This window comes from Conger conger, chromosome 7 (assembly GCF_963514075.1).
Source record: "Conger conger chromosome 7, fConCon1.1, whole genome shotgun sequence".
NCBI classification, from domain to species: domain Eukaryota; kingdom Metazoa; phylum Chordata; class Actinopteri; order Anguilliformes; family Congridae; genus Conger; species Conger conger.
This window is the reverse complement of record NC_083766.1, coordinates 55,710,401-55,716,027: the sequence shown is the minus strand read 5'-3', so window position 1 is coordinate 55,716,027 and position 5,627 is coordinate 55,710,401. Positions and strand designations below refer to the sequence as shown.

Genomic DNA, 5,627 nt, shown 5'->3' with positions numbered 1-5,627 from the left:
TTATTAATTGGAGAGCTATTCAATAAGCCAGTCAGTCAGGTGGCCAGCAAACCAATCTGTCAGTGACAGAGATAAACATACCTATTTCTGGGGCTGCTTAGCTGCAGAGAAAAATGATGCAACATCTATCATGAACAAATCCTCAACAAAAAGCTCTATCAGAGAACTCTGACCTTTGGGCTTTAGTGCAGCTAAGCAGACATCCTCTCTACATGTGCTGCTGCATAGGGCATAGTGTATAGGGACGTAAAGCAGAGTCCTGCTGAAGGGCATTTTCCGGTATACTGCTGAGTGCTATGCTAGCGGAATTCATCATTCATCATCAATTCATCTAACTCTACGGCTACGCTAACTCAGGCATCTGTCCGGTGAACCGAAACTCCATCGAATACATCCTGTCCCGGAACGGAACGGGCAATGCCGTGGTCATTGTCGTTGGGGGAGCGGCAGAGTCCCTGAACTGCGCTCCCGGCGTGAATTCTGTCACCCTGAAGAACTGCAAGGGATTCGTGAAATTGGCCCTGCAATAGGGGTAAGACTGCAGCGAAAAAACATACAAACAGACACTCTCTTCACTGGCTAACCCTTCTCAGCTGTGTGTATGTGTGCCTGAATATGTGTGAGTTTGCACGTTCTATGATGTGTGTGTATGCATTCTCTACACCAATTGAGTGTGTGTGTGTGTGTGTGTGTGTGCCAGAACCATGACTCATGCCACAGGGATAAAGAGCGATGACTCAGCACTATTAAGCCTCAGGTTACAGGGGATGACCCAGCAAGCCGCTGCCAGTGCTCAGGTCTTTGAGGTGAAGCGTTGGTGACTGCAGATGCTCAATACTTTGGCTCCTTTGCCATTGAATCAAAACTGGCGTGGCAGGAAGTACACGATGTTCCATGGTCAAAGAAGATTATGAGTTAATACTTTCCAAACTAATTATTTGTCCTCTGTATTTGCTTAGTTTGTCTCGACCAGACCGTTTGCCAAAAGGTGGGGGTTTGGGAAAACTGGTGCGGCAGCTGCAATGTGTGTAGCAGAGCCTGCTTTAGATAGTGTGGCCATTGTTCCGAGCAGAACTGGGTCAAATGCATAACTGCTTCACATTCAAGTACTTTTCTGTGCTCAGTTGATCTTGCCTGGTGCAGTTGAGCCAACTAGGAGTACCAGAAGGCAGGGTTTTCACTTTTTGACAGTATTTCATAGGTTTCAATACACCAGACAAGCTCAGTAAAGCGTGGAAACGTTATTTGAATCCGAAACAATTCCGTGTTGGACCCAGGTCTGGTTCCTAGCAGTCAGTGTGAAAACAGAGGCTGCAGTACCCCTGAGGATAGTAGGTTTTAGAGTGAAGTGTTTATTTTTGGCGCTGTATTCCGACAGGGCTGACCTGGTGCCTGTTTATTCGTTTGGGGAGAACGAGGTCTACAAGCAGCTGATCTTCGGGGAGGGCACGTGGTTGCGGCTGGCTCAGAGGAGACTGCAGAAGTTGCTGGGGTTCGCAATCTGCTTGTTCCATGGCTGCGGCCTGTTCTCCGACAACACCTGGGGCCTGGTGCCTTACTGTAAACCCATTACCACTGTCGGTGAGTGACCTTCACCTGGCGCCTGGTGCCTTACTGTAAACCCATCACCACTGTCGGTGAGTGATCTTCACCTGGGGCCTGGAGCCTTACTGTAAACCCATCACCACTGTCGGTGAGTGACCTTCACCTGGGGCCTGGAGCATTACTGTAAACCCATCACCACTGTCGGTGAGTGACCACAAAATGAAGTATTAAACAAGAGAAACGAGCTGAATCACAGCCGGCTTACACAGTCAACACAGTTCATGTTCAATATTTGCAGTGACCAAGGTCAAGTTCACATTAATATTTAACATCTGTTACACACATTGAGACATCAAACAATGTTGTTAACTCTGTGAATAACCATCAATTATGCTAAGTTATTGTATTTTGTTAATTATTTATTTATTTAAAAATGGGGCAACCTATAGCCTAGTCGCTTAGGTGCTTGGCTGGGACCTAGAAGGACGATGGTTCGATCTTTAGTGTGTACACAATAAGATCAGTTGGGCCCTTGAGCTATGCCCTTGACCCCATGTTGCTCCAAGGGGGATTGGCCAGCCTACCCTGCTGTAAAACCCAGCTTGACCAGCTCGAAAATTGAGCTGGTCAACCAGCTAGTGCTGGTAACTTGCCCGATTTCTAACAGCTTTTTGAATGTCTGTGTTTCAGTTGGAGAGCCCATCACCGTGCCTAAGATCGAGGAACCCAGCCAGGAAGTGGTGGACCAGTACCATGCCATGTACATCAGCTCTTTGGTCAAACTCTTCGACGAGTACAAGGTCCGCTTCGCCCAGCAGGATAGCGTCCTAGAGGTCCAGTGAGGGGGGGCTTTTGGACCTCCGACAGAGAACTGTACTGCCTGGCTGAGATCTCGCAGCATTCCGGCCAGCTAGGAAGCTTCCCTCTAATTGAAAAAGAGCATAATAAATATATAAAATGAATAATTTGTTATTCAGCCAGACGCTTTTATCCAGAGGGATTTACACTTGAGGGATTACCGGAAGTCACACACACACACACACACACACACACACAGATGCCCGTTCTCCAGGCAATGGAGGAGTCATGTGGTGATATTCCTATAGAAGCATTCCAGGGTTGGATACGTCATGCCAGGAGATACCTTCCACTGCTTGGCCAGGAAAAACATCACTGTAATGTGGATGTGGTTCTGTGGCCAGACAGAACGAAAGACAGGAAGCAGCCAAAATGTTTTGATAGTTATAATTTAGTCTACTGTGTACAGCATTTGTATTACTCTTGTGTTTAGAGAACACCTTGAATACCAACAGAATGTGTTAAAATGTTCACATTAGTTCTGAAAAATAAAAAATATTTTGTCATTTTATTGGTGTGTCTGTTTTATATTTTATAATATACAGTCCTACAATCAGCTACTGTCCATCGTTTGTATGTGCAACACTGAAATAGCAAAAGGCATAAGCCTACTGATGAGTAAAGTGTTTTTTATTGAGAAAATCAGTGTTCAACTGGTTCTCAATAAAGTTTATTCATAGGATGCATGTGTGTAGAATTTTGACACAAAACAAATATTTTAAGAAGAAGTAATATGGTTTTGACAGAAAAGTTGCATTTAGCCATATGTGTGCAGTTTTTCCAGCATGGCATTATTATTATTATTTTTTTTTGAGAACTTCAGGTATGGTTTCAGAAAATGTGTGTAAACATTTGAAAAAACTCATGCATGTGGATAGTATATCATGAAATGTAATGTGTATGATGAAAATACAGATCAACACTGCTGAAAAGGATTCCATGTCACTCTTACTTGGTTTTTTAATTATTTGTTCCTCCATCCCTGGCCCCCTCCCTTTTCTGCAACCCAGCCAATATGTGCATGCATTTTAGGGGTGTTGGGGGAGGTGTGCTGCAGCATATCCCAGCATGCACTGGGCAAGAGGCAGGAGTACACTCTGGACCGACAGCCAATTCACCACAGGCCCTTGAACCCAGAACACCAGAACATCTGATTTCTTTATGAATGTATTCTATGGCAGTGTCAGTGTGATTAGTTAGTTAGTTTTTTTGCTGAATCCGTTTTCTGCAAGTCGCCTTTGCTGAGCATCTGTGAAATTACAGAATTATAATTCTAGAGCTGGTAAATAGATAGAGGATGGCATCTCCAATGTCATTGCACTGGTCCCTTGCCTTGTGGGAAGAGTGACCCACAATCACAGACACCGTAGTTCCCCATAAATACACTCGGCTTCAATGGCCGAATCAGGGATTCCAAAATTGTGATCAAAATAGAAAATAAATAAATAAATGAAAAAGCATCTAGATCATCACCTTTTCGGCAACATTATTGTGTCGTGTTATTTCTTGTTTGTTTGTTGTGTGGACGTATTCCCACAACCACTGTAAATTATTTTATTACTGTATTCTTTTTTTGTACATTTCTTTGATTTTACTGTTCAATGTAAAGCATTTAGCTACATTTTATGTATGAAAGGTGCTGTCTAAATACAGATTACTATTATTATTATTATTTTATTATTATTATTATTATTATTATTATTATTATTATTATTATTATTATTATTAATTTGTTATTATACTTAAGACCATTCTGTTCAGCTCAAAGATGCATATTATCGTCTTGTTTAAGCACAATGGAAATGATTGGAGATGTTAGCCATTAGCCTTAACAGGATGCTTTAATAAAATATGATAAATAAATACAAGATTATTGTTCATGAGAGTTCATAGAACGTATAAATCAGAGTAACTCAAAAACAAAAACAGTTTCCCCAGGCTGTCACGCGTGTGTGTTAATAAAAACAATACCCATTCCAGATATGGATCGTTCTTAATGCGCGTCAGAAACCATGTGACCTTGACCCGTGGAGTACGACTCCGTTTATAGGATAAAAATACAGCGATAACACAGATTCATTATTATGATTATTTCTGCGCAGTTTATAGTTGTTCAAATCGAGGTGGTCGGGAGGGAAACACCTCGTTTTTTCGTTTGCCAAAGATTATTACCCACTACGGATAAGAAAAATGAAGGCTGTCAACAGAAAGAAGATCACGGTGGACTTACACTTTAAGTAGGCAGGATCTTGCAGATCTTACAGAAAAATGTATATGAGTTTGTTCGGATCACCTTCCTTTTCATGCGTTCTATCATATAACTCAGTGATTTAACTAACCAGTGTGCTGCAGTGTACTTTACAACAAAATTAGCTAATAAATGTTATGGCACCATGATTACTTATATATCATAGCTAACTGGTTATATCGTAACTCTTCTGGACGAAAAGTCATTACGAAGACGAATAATTAACGATGGAAACTTCCACTTGTCAATGTAGCTAATTTGCTAGCTAGATCGCTACTGAAGTATCATATCCATTAATAAAACCTCGACTTGATTACCGAGTTGCAAAATGGCATGGTGTTACCGAAAAATTTGTTTTTCTGCACAATGCTGTGTGTAGAAAATATGTTTTACCGTTCGTGAGTGACATTGTCAAGGAAATTGTCACGTGATTAAGAACGATCCATAGCTTAGGTGTTCACTAACTCTGGTCGGTTACCGAACTAAAGGCCGTAACACACATTATTTGGACTTAATTATCATACTTACATGCTGCAAAATGACAATCGCTTTATGAAGTTGCGCTTTGTTTTTTTCCATAAGACTATGACTTTTTGATTCACAACATAAAATGTGGGTTTGTCAAAACTGAAGAGAAAGTAAATGCTACAAGCTATCTGCTACTAGGATTGTAGCTACTACTACTGATGTGAATACAATTAGTCAATATTTTTTGCAGGGCAAGAGAACAGTTTGAGCATACATGCTATCTGACAGCTGTGTCTCTATCCAGGCTACCCGACCGACGATAAAATGTATGATTGTGTAAACCACGATGTGAATATGCGAACCAATACATTATAGCAGGCAGTTGACGCTTCGCCGATTGCCATGACACAGATTGCCATGACAACCATGACAACAGAACGCTGTCAATCGCATGACGTAGCAGTACAGAGCGATTTTCGTGTGCTCCCTCTATGACGCAATAATCTAA

At 41.6% G+C, this 5,627-nt stretch overlaps 1 pseudogene; it reads left to right on the top strand.

The window, feature by feature from the left end:
* Positions 1–335: 335 nt before the first annotated feature.
* Positions 336–2,387, top strand: LOC133133363 (diacylglycerol O-acyltransferase 2-like; annotated as a pseudogene).
* The last annotated feature ends 3,240 nt before the right edge of the window (positions 2,388–5,627 follow it).